The following is a 17358-nucleotide window of genomic DNA, read 5'->3' on the forward strand; positions in this document are numbered from 1 at the left end:
AAGGTCTAATGATTTCAAAGAGAGGATTAAATAGAAATGTTGGACAACAAGTTCAGGGTTGTGGCAAAGGCAGCTTGACCAGCAACAATAGCTCGACTCAGTTGGGCATTTTCACGAACATGATCAAGGAGTTGCTGAATCATAAGGTGCTGTAGAGATTCACCAGCATCAAGTTTCTGGGTTGAGAAAGATCTGATGATGACAAAGCTTGTAAGGGTTTTTCCAGCGTGGAGAAACAGAAAGCCATACCATAGAAACTTGATGGTGGTCCAGTGCTCGAACTGCATTCACAACTGTTCAACCAGCAAGTGCTTGGTCGTGGGTTTGGAGAAGTCCTTGGGCTGTGGCTGCTGAGGAATCAACTGTGGTGACCGAGCTTCATAGTCATCAGAGGGCCATAAATCTTTGCTAAATCAGTGAGTGACTTGCTGGGTTTGTGTTCTGATTCAAGATAGGGGTTGGAGAAGAAGACAAGGTAGAAGGTAAGAAGTAGAGAAGGCCGTAAGAAGTAGAGAAAGCTGAGACAGAGAAGAAGGTTATAAGAAATAGGTTTTCTGATATCTCTCAGCTTAACATGTGTAGTAAGGTTACAGCACCTTCTTCACGAACTCAATAGCAAGAACAAGATGAGGTAGAAGTAGATTAGAGAGAGAGTGAGAGATTACATACCTTGGAGAAGAGATTAGAGAAGAGAGACAATGATTCTTGAAGAAGATCAACACTGAAGCCAAGGAGGAGGCTTAGAGGAGCTTTCCCACGTTCTCAGATGTTGAAATGAGTGAAATAATGATTTAGGTTCGAGGTTTCACTTAAAAAGGAGAAAGGAATATCCAAAAAGCACCTTTTTCACGATTCTGGGCTTGTTGGTCGTTACCTTTGGTTGATAGTATCGACCAATAGTATCGACCAATAGCAGTTTCAACAGAATTCTCAGGAATAGTTCAGCAACTTTGAACAGGGATTCGGAAGGCTATACAAGGTCAAATTGAGTGAGGTTTTCTCCTAAAAGTCAATAAAGAAGTCTAGTTTCCAGAAATACCTTTGGATCAATCATGGGAGTTCATTAGGTCTACCAACTAAGCTCACCTTCTTCGATGCGCAAGCAGGATTTTCCAGACATAGTTCAGCAACTTCGGATAGGGATTTGGAGGGCTATATGGGGTCAAATTGGGTGGGGTTTTCTCCTACAAGTCCATCAAGAAGTCTAGTTTCGGGAAATACTTTTGGATTGTGCATAGGTATTCATTAGGTCTACCAACTAATTCACCCCTCTTCGGTGCACAGATTCAAAACTAACACTGACAATGCTCTCAAGTGAGGGTCATCATCGTCAATGTCCATGGGCTTGGGCTCCGACACCAAATCATCAACCAAAAGGGTACACAAGGACTTTTCCCACCACTTTGGGTCATTGGATCAACAGACAATACAAATTCCGGGCCAGGTCAGGGTAAGGATAAGGCCGGATATGGCCTCCTAAGGCTTTCAAGGATAACAACATTGAAATCAAGGTCCAACTTCAAGGTCTAACATTAAACAAGTCTTTCTTTATCCCAAAACAAATAGGGTATCCCAGGCTAGGTTTGGGTTGGATGTCACATTCTCCCCCTCTTAAAATAATTTCGTCCTCGAAATTGGGAGAGTACTAGGCTTCTAAGGAGATGGAGGACATTGCTTTTATCTTGACTTTTCTTCTCCAAAAATCTTCGGAAAACAATTAACAATAAAACTTTTGTAAGAAAACAAGGGATAAATCTAACATGCCTTGAAATCAAATCAAAAGTATGATAATGGCTTCATAAAGACTTCACAAGGATGCAGCATCTTCTTCATAGTCTCAATCACAAAGAATAAAACATAGTAAGAGTAAAGTAAGATCATGGCTTTATGAAGATTTCATAAGGATCATGGTAAAGATCAATATGAAGATCATAAAACCCAAAAAAATGAAAAGAGATTGTACAGAGATGGTTGCAAGGATGCAACATCTTCTTCTAAATCTCAATCACAAAGGGTAAAACATAGTAAAAGTAGATCAATACAATACAAGAGAGATTACTAACCTTTGATTGAGGAACAAGGGATGAAAAGCTTGAAGTCTTGAAATAATTAGAAGGACTAACAAATCATGAAGATCACACTTGATTTCCCTTCGAAATCATCATGTGGGGAAAACACAAGGTTATAGGGTGTATGGAGGTCCACTCTAGAACAGCAGGGATAGGAGGATCAGTCATGGGAATTACTTAAGATCACCCTCCTATCAAAGGGAAATAAAAGGCACAAGAAGAAATAGAGGAGAGAAAAGATCAGCTTCGGGGTGAACTTCTACCAAACAAAACTAGGCAACTCATACGACAGTCGAGAGAGAATAAATCGAATAATGCATATGGTAGGTATGGATTTGGCACAGTAGCAAGGTTAGGATTAGGCGGGATTTCACATAGACGACGACTATGACGTGGTTGACAGAGAACCTTTCTCAGAAGAAGTCATGAGAGCACCTCTTCCACCTAACTTTATCATGCCGACGTTTACTCCTTATGAAGGTAAGTCTAATCCTCGTGAACATATTAGTTATTTCAAGTCTGTTATGGCCATGATTGGCCAAGAGGATGAGCCATTATTCCGAACTTTCCTGGCATCTCTCAAAGGCCCGGCTATAAAGTCGTTTTTAGCCTACAGCCAAGATCCATCCAAAACTTCCGAGAACTCGGGAGGAAGTTTATTGCCCGATTCCGAAGTTGCATCGGGAGTAAGAAGACCGCAGATAACCTCTTTGCCATTAGGCAGAAACCAAATGAGTATGTTCGAGACTATCTTCTCAGACTCGATAAAGTAGCTATCGAGGTTGAAGAATTGGATGATACGGTGGCGTACAATGCATTATGGAGTGGAATAACCCAAAGACGTTTGCTTGAAGTATTGCTCCAAGACAAGCCAAAGACTTATGGAGCACTTCTTAAGAAATGTCAAAAACAGCAACAGTTGCAGAAGTTATTGAAGCCCGAGAAGAGTCTACGAGAGGCATAAAGGAAAAGAAGAATTATGGAGAAAGAGGTCAGAATTCAAATGCTCGGGCAAGAGATGACAAAAAGGGAGGTTGGAAAGAAAGACTCGCCAATGGAGACTTTACACCTCTTAATACTAAGAGGTCAGAAATTCTATTACAGATCAGAGAAAAGAAAACTTGAAGTGGTCGGGCAAGATAAGAGCCCGACCCGAAGATAGGAATATGAAAAAGTATTGCCGCTTTCACAAAGACTACGGCCACCATACGGATGAGTGCAGAAATCTAAAGATCGAGATCAAGAAACTCATCCAAGAAGGGCATCTTGAAAAGTATCTTTAGAAGAAGCGACAAGATCGAGAGAAGTCCCCACCTAGATCAACAAAAAGACTCAGATCCAAAAGTCCTGAGAGGGCAGACAAAAATCCCGAGAAGAGACCCGACACTCAGGAATTCTCTCCCATCTATATAGTTTTGGGAAATCCAACCGAAGAATCCATTAAGAAAGCGAAGCAAAAGGCACGGTTCGTTGGATCGATGCAGTTGCCAAGAAAACGAAGAAATGACTTATGCCCAGATCCAATAACCTTCACCGACGAAGATCTCAAGGGCGTCACTTCTCCTCAAGACGATGCAATAGTTATCAGAGTGAAATTGGCAAATCGGGAAGTTCACCGCGTTCTTGTAGACACGGGATCTTCTGCCGACTTACTATCCTATGAAGCATTTAAGAAATTGAAGTTTGAGGACGAGATGATGACTCCTTGCGGGACTCACTTATATGGGTACGCCGAGTTGTCCGCCATATCCGAAGGGACCATCCAATTGGATCTAAGGATCGGGACCTCCCCTCAGGATGCAGTCGTCCAAGCAACATTCATGGTGGTTCGGGACCTTTCAGCTTACAACGTCTTACTCGGGAGGCCAACTCTTAACGCCTTAGGGGCGGTGGTTTCTCCAACACATATGAAGTTGAAGTTTCCAACCACAGCAGGAGTCGGGGAGTGCTCTTCTGATCAGCGAGTCTCCAGACAATGTTATGTGAATTATCTTAAGAAAGTCAGAAGAACCGAGAGATCGGGCAATACAATGAGTATTGAAATTAGGGATGACCAGGATGAAGAAGCTATGCAGAGAGCCGAACCTATTGAAAAGCTTGAGCAAATTCAACTTCATCCGGATCTTCCCGAGAGAGGGACTATGATCGGTTCAGAACAACCTATAGAATTCAAGGAAGAATTGATCGAGTTTCTCCAGAACAACCTAGATGTATTCGCATGGTCGGCCGAAGACATGCCCGGAATAGATCGAAGAGTTGCAGAACACAGCTTATGGATCAGGGACGATGCAATTCCAATGATCCAAAAAAGAAGGAATTTTTCGCTCGAGAAACATGCTGCCATCAGAAACGAAGTGGAGAAGCTAGAGCAATTGGGTTTCATAAAACCAATAGAATGTCCAACTTGGTTGGCGAATGTAGTAATGGTGAACAAAGCCAACGGCAAATGGAGAATGTGTACGGATTACACAGACTTGAATAAAGCATGCCCAAAGGATTGCTATCCACTTCCCTGGATCGACCTTTTGATTGACGCCACGACAGGACATGAAGTATTAAGCTTCATGGACGCTTACTCGGGATATAATCAGATTATGATGAATCCCAAGGACGAGAGGGATACGGCCTTCATGACAGATCGAGAAAGTTACTTCTACAAAGTAATGCCCTTCGGGTTGAAGAACGCTGGGGCCACTTATCAGAGAATGGTAAACAAAGTCTTCAAAGACCAAATCGGAAGGAATATGGAAGTATATGTGGATGATATGCTCATAAAGAGTATTGTCCAAAGAAGTCATGTGGAAGATCTTGAAGAAGTCGTTGGTACTTTAAGAACATATCAGATGAGGCTAAATCCAGAGAGCGCGTTCGGAGTTTCTTCCAGAAAATTCCTTGGATTTATTGTATCCCAACGAGGAATTGAGGCCAACCCAGAAAAAATCAAAGCCTTGCTCGAGATGGAGTCACCAAAAACGATTAGGGATATTCAATGCCTAACCGGAAGAGTAGCTGCCTTAAACAGATTCATCTCTAGATCGGGTGAGAAATGTTTGCCTTTCTTCAAGGCTCTTAAAGACCTCGGGAAGGCAAAGGATACCTTATGGACCGATGAATGTCAGAAAGCATTTGAGAAGTTAAAGGAGAAGCTCGGGACTCCACCTCTCTTAGCCCGACCTTCAACGGGAGAACAACTATTCACATACTTAGCAATTTCTCCAGCGGCAGTAAGCGCGGTGTTAGTAAAAGAAGAAGGTACTTCGCAAAACCCTATTTATTTCATAAGTCATGTTCTAGTAGATGCCGAGACGCGATATCCGGATGTGGACAAACAAGCTTTAGCCCTTGTAGTCGCATCTCGGAAACTTAGACCATACTTCCAAGCTCATCCAATTGTAGTCTTGACCAACTTCCCGTTGAAGAAGATACTACAGAAACTAGACTTAGCAGGAAGAATGGTAACATGGGCCATTGAGTTAAGCGAATACCAAATCGAGTACAGAACTCATCCAGCTATAAAAGGACTAGTTTTAGCCGACTTTGTTCTTGAGAATAGCATGCCCAGTTCGGGAGTAGAAGATCCACCCGGTCAGGAGTTATGGACTTTATATGTTGACGGCTCGAGCAACTCTTCGGGGAGTGGAGTAGGGTTAATGCTAATCGAACTGAATGGATTGACTATTCATTATGCTTTAAGATTCAACTTCAAAGCCTCTAATAATGAGGCCGAGTACAAAGCCCTTCTAGTAGGACTAAGACTTGCCCGAGCCCTAAGAGTCCGAGAATTGGAAGTCCGAAGTGATTCTCAGTTGATCGTGAATCAAGTTCGCAGCGTGTACGAGGCAAAGGAAACCAGAATGGCGAATTACTTAGCCAAAATTGACGATTGTCGCCATTATTTTGATCATCTTGAAATAAAGCAAATTCCGAGAAAGGAAAATGAATTAGCAGACGAGTTATCCAAGTTGGCTTTATCCAAGTACTCAACCTTAGGCTCAGCTGTTTATATTGAACAGTTGGAAATTCCTAGCATTCGGGAAGTCGAAGCGATGGATATTGAAGAAGAGCCTAGTTGGATGAACCCAATAATATCATATTTGAAGAATGATATCCTTCCAGAAGACATCAAGGAGGCTAAGGCAGTTAAAAATCAAGCCGTGAAGTTCACCATCATAGAGGATCAACTCTATAGAAGATCGGTCACACAACCTCTCTTAAAGTGTGTTGGCCCTTCTCAAGCTCAATAGGCCTTAGCCGAGGTACACGAAGGAATATGTGGAGCACATATGGGAGGTCGGGCTTTGGCCCATAAAATTATACACCAAGGCCTTTATTGGTCGACTATTCAGAAAGATGCCGTGGACTATGTCAGAAAATGCAAGCAATGTCAACTTCATGCATCTGTTCCGAAGACTCCGGCTGTCCCTCTTACATCTGTCTCCAGTCCGATTCCCTTCGCCATGTGGGGATTTGGTGGGAAAGCTCCCTAAGGCCGCCAACAATAGAGAATATTTAATCATGGCAATCGACTATTTCACTAAGTGGGTGGAAGCCGAACCTCTCTCATCCATTACTGAGAAACAAATGGAGAAGTTATTTCAAGAAATGATCATCTATAGATTTGGAATTCCAAAGATCCTTGTGACCGACAATGGAAAGCAATTTGTCGGGGCTGGCTTCAAGAATTTTTGTGAAAGATATCACATCGAACATAGAACTTCATCCGTGGCGTATCCACAGAGCAATGGGCAAGTTGAGATAACCAATCGGACGCTTTTGAATGGAATAAAAAAGCGTCTGGAGACAAGTCGGACCAAATGGGTTGAAGAACTACCAAGCGTTCTTTGGTCATATCGCACCAAGGCCAGAACTCCTACGGGAGAAACACCTTTTCAGCTAACCTACAGCACAAAAGCACTTGTCCCAGTGGAGGTATTGGCAGAATCAAAGAGATATACAGACTTCAATGAAGAAGCAAACGAAGAAGGCTTGAAGAGCAATCTTGATCTAATAGACGAAGTGCGAAGCAGGTTAGAATACCAAAATCACAAATATCATAACCGAGTAGCTGGATACTTCAATGCTCGGGTAAAAAATAGAAGACATCGTGCGAGTGACTTAGTGCTCCGCAAAGTTGCAGCATCAGACCCAAGAAACCAAGGCAAGCTCTCACCCACATGGGAAGGGCCATATCTCGTCGAACAAGAGACGAAACCAGGGACATACAAGCCAAAAAGCTTAGCCACGGGTGAGACAATTGATCGAACTTGGAATTCCATGAATCTTCAAAAATTCTATCAGTAGAGTTAGTCCAGATATGCACCATTTGCAACCAAGTCGAAAGACCATTTGATTCTCAATAAAGTCTATGTCTCCATTTTTGACATCCTTTTTCTTGAAAAGAAAGTTATAGCGAAGAAGACACAAGCATTTCTTCACAAAAACCCAAGAGCATTCTTACGAAGAGCCTAGGAGAGTTCTTAACAAGCTTAAGAACCCAGGAGCACTCTTCAAATCAACAAAGAACCCAAGAGAGTTCAAAGGCGTTACACTCGGGACCTCACTCGGGTAGCCACTCGGGAGAATTTCTCCATTTCTCATGAAAGTCTAAGAAAGGCTCTCATAAGATGGAATTTCTCAAAGGCGTCACACTCGGGACCTCACTCGGGTAGCCACTCGGGAGAATTTCTCCACTTCTCATGAAAGTCCAAGAAAGGCTCTCATAAGATGGAATTTCTCAAAGGCGTCACACTCGGGACCTCCACTCGGCCCGAGAATTTCTCCACTTCTCATGAAAGTCCAAGAAAGGCTCTCATAAGATGGAATTTCTCAAAGGCGTCACACTCGGGACCTCACTCGGGTAGCCACTCGGGAGAATTTCTCCATTTCTCATGAAAGTCTAAGAAAGGCTCTCATAAGATGGAATTTCTCAAAGGCGTCACACTCGGGACCTCACTCGGGTAGCCACTCAGGAGATTTTCTCCACTTCTCATGAAAGTCTAAGAAAGGCTCTCATAAGATGGAATTTCTCAAAGGCGTTACACTCGGGACCTCACTCGGGTAGCCATTCGGGAGAATTTCTCCACTTCTCATGAAAGTCTAAGAAAGGCTCTCATAAGATGGAATTTCTCAAAGGCGTCACACTCGGGACCTCACTCGGGTAACCATTCGGGAGAATTTCTCCATTTCTCATGAAAGTCTAAGTAAGGCTCTCATAAGATGGAATTTCTCAAAGGCGTCACACTCGGGACCTCACTCGGGAGAATTTCTCCATTTCTCATGAAAGTCTAAGTAAGGCTCTCATAAGACGGAATTTCTCAAAGGCGTCACACTCGGGACCTCACTCGGGTAGCCACCTGGGAGAATTTCTCCATTTCTCATGAAAGTCTAAGTAAGGCTCTCATAAGATGGAATTTCTCAAAGGCGTCACACTCGAGACCTAACTCGGGTAGCCACTCGGGAGAATTTCTCCATTTCTCATGAAAGTCTAAGTAAGGCTCTCATAAGATGGAATTTCTCAAAGGACTATTCCAAGGCTACACATTCGGGACCCCATTCGGGCAGTTTATCTGGAATAAAGACCCAGGAGTACATCAATCTTGTTTTTCAGGAGGACGAAGGATCACCTCAACCATGTTTGCTTCTCGCTCAATTTTTGGAGTTCCCCGAACTATTGAAGTCTTCTTCTCGAAGCTATCTCTAGTTTCTTCTTCTTCAAGAGGCTTGGTACAGTCAAGGGTCAAGTGGGCTGAACGGCTTGAAGAGCATGACACCCTTAATAGAGGCAATGGCATCTCTCGGAGAACCCGGCTGGGGGCTTCCCGACTCGACGAGACTTTAGAGAAATGAGGGCTATCATTCAAGACGACGCATTGGAATTTCTTCAAAAGAAAAAACCTTCAAAGAGGTGTGAGAAAAGCATTCCATACACTCGGGAGACCGATCGCACGGAATGGGGGGCTCTGTTGTGGAGAAAATATAGCCTAAGGGGCCCCCCCGAGACGAACGTACACACCCACTCGGGATAGAGAAGTCTTCTTAAGGGAAGTCCTCTTAGGAGGATTCTGAGAATCCCTTCTAGAGTAAAACACATACCCCCTCGGGACATGTGTCTTCTGCATGCTCGGGAGGAATAGTGTTCTCCCTTGAGAAGCACAGAAAACCCCCTCGGGTCATGATTATTCTGAAGACTCGGGAGGAATAGTGTTCTCCCTTGAGAAGCACAGAAAACCCCCTCGGGACATGATTATTCTGAAGACTCGGGAGGAATAGTGTTCTCCCTTGAGAGGCACAAAAAACCTCTCGGGAGGAAGCATATTCACCCCTTCAGGGAACATGCATGGAATAAGCTCAAGAAGCCCATTTGGACTAAGTCCAAGAGAGACATTGAAGAAGATGGCCAGGTCAAGAGAGTTAGTTACAGATAACTACTCAGTAAGAGCCGTTTCGAGAATTGGGGAGATGAGTCAACAGTTAACGGCTCTATCTGGTGCGACAAAGAAGGAGCCGTTATTCCAAGGACACTCCGCTCACTCTCCAACGGCTGATCCAAAACTCAAGGAAGCGCCGCCTCCAGGTAACCTCTATATAAACCCACCTCCTACATGGAGAAAGGTACGGGAACTTTCATCTGAGTAATTACCCATTACGTTTTTGAGAACTCTCTCAAGAACTCTTATTGTTGCCTAGGCTGACTTGAGCGTCGGAGGTGGTTCCCTGGCAAAAACTAGGCCGGACCGTTCTTGCTTTCTTTGAGTGTGCAGGCATCCCAGTTATTCCAACTTGGCTGGAGAGCTCTTAAGGTGGTCATCTCAATATCCGGCCCTCGAAGAAGTTCTAGACGCAACACCACAATTCTAAAAAATGGGATCCATTGACAGCTTTCCTGTTGGTGTCAAATATTCCAAGGAGGTAGACCTAACCAAACTCAATCATTCCAGTCTAAACCGAATAATCTTCTTTGTTCCTGATCAAGTTTCTGCTAGCGTTCAGCTGATCTTGAAACAATGTTAGAAACAAAGTTGATCAGCTTGACAGTTCTCTGTTTCCGATGATCAAGTCAGTAGGCTTGAATTGAAAGAGTTCTAGAGCTCTGAAGAACCTAAAGGTCAAAAGTTTTAAGAAGCGGGAAAAGTTGTAGACTAGTTTTTGTAATAAGAAGTGTCCTACCTCTGCATTTTTCTTTCTCGTATTTATAGGTCTCAGCCTCTGTCTTGATTTCACCTGATCTTTTGGATGTTTAATTCTTATTGATGGTCACGATTTGAAATGAGTGTAATAGGTGGCTCAATATTACTTTATGCTTAGCCCACCGATTGACTCGGTATAAACCGGTAGATGGGTGGTTTATCCATAACACAAGCCCCGAAGCCTACTGACTAGGTTAACCTTTGTTTTGATCTAGTTAGGAGGCTTAGATTATATTTTTGATTCAGTGTAGCAAATTCTCAACTAGATTCCATTTAAGAGAATCTTGCTGCTCAATTTTCTTGTTAGATTCTATCCTAGTTCATCAAAAATATTTGTGTCTATTTCTGCGAAATCCCCCGGATTTCTAATGTAAAACCCAGCCCTAACCTTAACCCGGAAACCTTGTTATTTGTAGGTCCGATGACCCGAAGTAAAGTAGGAAGTCAGCTCTTGGCCATCCCAGTAGAAGACTTGGTGTCTGGCTTTGAATCCATGAAAGTTGATGATGAGGTTCTATTTATGGAAACTGAATCCTGATGAAGATCTATTTAGTTGATGGACTTGGAGTGCTCTCTATCTTGGTTTGAAGGCATTTCTACCTATTAGGTAAGTCACTTGACTTGTGTGCAAAACCCCTTTAGGATTGGATTTGATCTGGGCCTTCAATTCCCTGTTTTGGTCTTGCTGTCAGCATTGGTCGCTGATTGGTCGCATTGGGCCATCGACCAATCCACTCGACCAATGAGTCTTGTCTTTGGCAATTAGGTTGTTCTTGCTCTATTTAAGTCCAATCTCGAGTCCACTTCGTATTTGCTGCCTCCAAACTCTCGGAACAGAACCAAAGACCTCTTGCAAGTCATCTCTCTTGCATCCTTGGTGTTTTCTTGACGGATCTTCGTCAAAACTCTTCTTTTTGCATCGAAAGGTATGTCTACTCTCTCTTATTCTCCTCCACCTTTGTTTTTCTTTCCTTTTTGAGTTGAGACAGTAGAAGAGATGCTGCATTCTCTGTTGCAAACATCTCTGAACATGTTCTCATGATCATCCTAAGGATTTGAGGCTAGAACAATGATCTTAACCATGATCATTGCAAGCTTTTGAAGGAATCATGATCAAACCATGATCTAATCTCTGTTAAACTTCTAATCTGAATTCTGATCTCTTTGGATCTTCTATGTTGATCATGTTAGTAGTTAATTACTGTGTTTTCTTTCCATGATCCATAATCTATAGATTTCTAGTTGTTCTCTTCTACCATACTATGTGTTCTTCATGATGCATGGTAGTTACATATATGGTAGGTTTTATTTCCTTATTTAGATTTATACCTCTAAGCCTTATTCCATGAAGATCTATGTATGTTTTCATGATACCATTACCGAAAGCAATGATCCATCCTCCTATTGTTCTTGTCTTTGTTTTCTATTTCAAATTCATCAAGATCCATGGTTGATTTAATTATGGTAACTTTTTGTTTCCTAATTTGGATCTTGATACCTTGATTGGATTAGTGTTTTGAGGTCCCCTATTTGTTAGAATACTACTGATGTAGTCTACCCCTTGATTAGTACCCTTTTGAACCACCAAATTCGGATTTCATATCTTAAAACTCTGATTTTATAGGCTACTGTCTGCATTGGTCGACTGATTGGTCGATTGGACCACTCGACCAATCCACTCGACCAATGAGTACAGCAACTCCAGATTTGGTCGCGTTTCGGATGTTTTGATATCTTTTCTGTTAGGGATCTTTCCTAATATGTTGTATATACTTGTTTAGGACCTTCTTCTCAAGTTTGCCAAGATCTTACTTGATTTCTTAGGATTCCTTTGCGAGTTATAAAAGGTAAGGATGGTTATTTCCTTAATTACATAGATAGCATGAATCTAGTTTCTATATTTGAATATCATTGATATGATTCCTAAATTAGATTCTTACAATGATATACTACTGTTGCATAACTTTGATTACAGTAGCATTATTTATTCATGTTGAATTGATTCATGTATGATTTACTTACCAATTATATACAATTGATTGTACTTATTGATTTCTTTCCATATATGAAGTTACCATATATGTGATGATATGAATTGATGCATGTGTATGCTTAAGTATGGTTTGGAAAGGAGAGGTGTCCTTTCGACACTTCTGTCCTTGGACTACTACGGGAATATTATGGGATGTTTCCGGAGATGCCCTCTGGACACCTTCCTAAACTGTTGGATGACATATCTAGGATTGTCTAGTAGTGTTTGTCTAGGATGTCCTGTTATGTCAGACCCTAATCGGAGGGGTATTGAGACCGAACGACCCGTGGTAGCAATGGGGATTCATGGGCGCTCAAGACCAGTAACCAACCCGTGAGAGGACAGGAATCACATTGTGGGGGCCATTTATTGGTAGGGTTGCATATGATTAGACTTGGGCTCACGGGCGCTTAAGACCGGTAACCAACCCGTGAGAGGACGTGAGAGCTTCCCGTTTATCATATGTGGATGATCAATAGGGTTGATGAGTCCGTAGTCCGAGTTGGTCGGTGCCATAGGATACGCTGACTCTAGTGTGAAGGATACCGGAAAGGATCGTCAGGGACGAGGAATGGAAGTATCTGGATCTGACTTGATGTAACTAAGTAGAAGACTTGCATTTGGCTAGGTTTTACCCTGACATGCGCCAGTACTTATACCAAATGGTTGTGAGAGAGTGTGTTGACTTAACCCCCTGCCAAGGTTTGTCCTGAGGGATGAAGGACCCATTACCAATCGGCTGCTCAAGACCGGTGAAATGATCCGTGTGAGAATCCAAGATATCTTAAATGGTTGAGGATGTGAGTGGACTTTCCTAAAGAAGTACGGTGCTATGACTTAGAGCATGTCTGCCAATAGAGACCAGCATACATAGAGTTAGATTCATTCATTCATTGCTTGTCTCATATCATATTGCATTTATGTTTGTTCTGGAATACTGCCATTTATGTTATTATGGATTTTAACTGCCTTACTGAGTTTCTTTGAAACTCATTCCTTTATTGTACAATGTTGTTAGACTATCCTGTGAGTCTTGAGTACTATGACGGTCCCTATGAAGAAGCGCAAGGCGAAGAGGCATATCTCCGGGGAAGGTGATTGCGGTTACCACAATTACTCTGAAGATTCCGCGAGTGGTTATGCTCCGTACGATGCTTAGTCCGACCATTGAGTGGAAGCGTCCTTGTGCTATTTATGAGATTTACACTTACAAGGATGTTGTCTATAAAGTGGAGAACAATTTAGTTACCCAATGTACTTGTTACTGGGATTAGGATTTGTCTAGTTTATTCTTTTAGAGCTACTTTTCCGCTGGTTGTAAAGTGGGATTTTTGCCTCGCTTTACTTATCTGTTTGATACTCTGATTATATTTAGTATTCTGATTCATTTATGATTCATTCTTTCTTTATTGGATCTATGATTTATCTTCCGCACTCTTGTTATGATTGTTCATGATTATGTTATTGTTTATGTGGGAGGTTGATCACTCGATACCTAATCTTCGGGCTGTGGATCACACTCTCGGGTATGCCAGATAGGGTACCGGCTGGGAGGGCGTGACATCTAACCCTTTAACCCATGGTTTTAGGACCGCGAACCCAGGCCTCAAGTCGGCGACAACTATGGGCCATTCTAGTCAAGCCCCAAAGTTCAGAAGTGGACTCAATGATTGTGGATGACCCTAATGATAACTCGACATCTCTCCTAGAGTTTAAGAGGAGAGAAAAGGTCAATCATGATGGCGTTAAAAGACAATTTTTTCATGTCCATAGACTGGTGATGGAGAGTCCGATTGACGAGGTAAATATATCCAAGAGTAGATAATCGAAAGACCTTCATTGAAGCCAAAAATCACCCGAATCGGACCCTTAATGGGGGGTCAAACATGGACTGGTTGATTGGACTAGTCGACCGCCCCAACCCCCACCCATTTTTCAATTACGGGACTGAATTGGGATTTCGGGTTTTAAAACCCTATTTTATGTTTTAACTCACCTCTAAACGCATTTTCTAATGCTAGAGTGGGGCTGAGGCTTGGACTTGGAGAAAAGGAGAAACTAAGTAGAAAAGTATATTCCATCCAACCAAAGGTGCTTTGTGACCCAGATCGTCGTGAGAACATCGAAAGAGGTAAGAATCCTTAAACCCTCTTCTTTAAACATAGTTTTGTGGGGTTTTCTCCACTTTGAATGTGAGATTTTAGTAGTGGAAGCATGTTAGGGTTTATTGATCTTAAATAGTTGTATTAATGCTTCCCTCTAGTATGTGAGTGGTTGGTGCGAATCGTCGCAAAAGATTTTGCGTTTTGACTCTCTAAGACCCTTGCGGGCGATTTAATGAGCCAAATTTGGGCCTTTTTGATTTAGGACGAATTGGGTCAGATTGAAGATACCCTTAGGACCCTATTGCTACCAATTAGACTTACCCAAAGTTTCATTTCAATTCGACTTTGAATCAGAGGCGAAATAATGACTTTTCACCAAACTAGGTTGAGAACGACGGTTTTGAACCTAGTTGTCTAATTGGGCTTTTGTGGGATGGTTTTGGGATACCTTTTGAAACCCATTTGAATTCTAATATATATTTATTAATTCTCTTACATGATTAGGTTTATTTTGATATAAATCACTGACTTGTGAGAGTGAAATTTGGGATTTTGGAGAACGAAATCGAATTTAAAGGTGAGGAATATACTTAACCTTATATTGCATGTTTAATGATGTTAATTAATTTTTATTTTTGATATCTTGCCTTGCTTTAATATTTATTATTTTGTGATTATGTGCGTGGCTTTGTGAGAATGAAAGGTGATGCTAGGTATCTAGAAGTGTTTGGCTAGGTAACCTCATGAGTACTACTACCCTTGGTATTGAAACCGGTTTAATCCGTGATGTCAGTGGCTGAGTCCTGTGAGCATCAAGCAGGCCCACTACCATCATGATATGGTAGGGTTGCATATAATAGATAAGGGTTCATGGGAGCTCAAGACCGGTAACCAAGCCCTGAGAGGACATGGAGAGCGTCATGTCCATTATATGTGGATGACCAAAAGGGTTAAGAGTCAATGTAGTCTGAGTTGGTTGGTGCCATAGGATACGATGACTCTAGTAGAAAAGGATATTGAATTGAGTTGGTTGGTGCCATAGGGGAAGTATCTAGACCATATGTAGTACGAGACCGTATGACTGTGCATTGGGCCTAGAGTAATCCTCGACATGTGCTAGTTCTCATGCCCAACGGTGATGTGAGAGAGTGTTGACTTATACCCCAGCCACAAATTGATGTAATTTGACCCAACAATCGCGGAGAAACCAAGATATAGTGATTGTTGAGGGAGAGCGAATGAGACCACCTAGAAGAGACTGGTGTATGACTTAATGCGTGTCTTCTATAGAGACCTCATGATAGATTTAGGAGCATAGTATCATAATCATTCATATATCACATCATTATCATTAATTACATTATCGATATTCATGCTATATGTGTGGTGTGGAATCTTGTGAACGAATGCATGATATGATGTTGAGGTGACCTCACTAAGTTATGTTGAACTCATTCCTTTTATATATATTTCTATTAGAATATACTACAGCTTATGAGGACTCCTTCCAAGTGGAGGGTTCATCATTGGCAAACTTTCTTAAGGGAGCAACTGGAGAAGAAGTGGACACACATCGTGAAATCCAACCCAAATCGTAACCCGGAAATCCATTTGTTTGTAGGTCCGAAGACCCAAAGTGAAGGTAGAAGGCAATTGTGGGCCATCTTAGTGGAAGACATGGTGTTTGACCCAAAACCCATGGAGATTGATGATGGAGATCCCTATGTGGAAACCCTATCTGATTTGGGGAAGAAAATGCATTTTGATGAAGAAGAGCTTGATGGATGGACTTGAGCCATAGTTGGACATGTTTTGGAAGGTCCCTCAATGCTAGGTAAGCCACTTGTTTGAGTTGGGAGAAGCCCCTATGGAATTTTGAGGTTTGGAGCTTGAAAACCCTGTTTTTGGCCTTGTTATCAGGGTTGGTTGATCACCTTATAGACCAACCTAATTGACCAACAATGACAGGGGCTTATGTGTAATTTATAATTTTTAGGGTTTTTTATGCTCTTTATATTATAACTTCGTGGTAATCAGCCCCATATTGTTTTTAAGCCTTTGGAGAACGTGGGAAACCTCTCTCAAGCATGCACATTGGATTTTGGAAGATCCTCATCAAATCCGCAAAGATTTTTGGCGGATCTTCTTTCTTAAGGTTGGTATTCACTGCTACTCCCACTTCATCTACTATCCTTTCGAATTCTTCTACTCTCTATGTTTGGGAGGATGATCTTATGTCATCCCCATGATTGATCCCCCAATCTTTGTTGTTCTATAGGGGATCTCCATACACTCTATAACCTTGTGAATCTCCACATGATGATTTCGAAGGGAAATCAAGTGTGATCTTCATGATTGAATATCCATTTTAGGTTTTTGATTTCTAAAGCATGCAATATACATTCCTATGATTATTTCTATCTATGATCTACTGTTTTTTTCTTTCTAGAGTAAATTCTCATTCTCTCTAGCCTTTCTGTAGAATTCACGGATTGATTTCGATAAAAGCAAACTTTTGATTAAGTTAGAATTTTACTCTTATGATCATTGTTGATGCCTAATCTATGCTACATAGTCGTAGTTTACTGTTTTAAAGTTTCCCTTAAAATTTCAGAGTGTTTCGAATCCCAGAAGTTGAGTTTTGGATAAAAAGTTAGGGTTTCTATTCGTACAAAACACTGTTGGTCGATCACATGACAGATCAAGTGACAGACCAACAGAGTCAGTGATAGCAAGGTTGGCTTGTTTTGATCTGTTTCACTTCAAATCTTCGAGGGTTTGTTCCTAATGCTTAACCTATGTATGTTTAGGGTTTGTTTGCTAACTTTGGACCTGTCCTCATTCTTTTCTTCGGAGATTTTTGAGATTAACTAAGGTAAGGACGTTTGTTCCCAAATAACCTATAATGCATGTTTACTTATATTTAAATTGCATGATCATACTATTATTTTCATGACTTTCTTATA

The sequence above is a fragment of the Hakea prostrata genome, chromosome 3, assembly GCF_041222555.1.
Source record: "Hakea prostrata isolate BN-2017 chromosome 3, UWA_Hpros_2, whole genome shotgun sequence".
NCBI lineage: Eukaryota > Viridiplantae > Streptophyta > Magnoliopsida > Proteales > Proteaceae > Hakea > Hakea prostrata.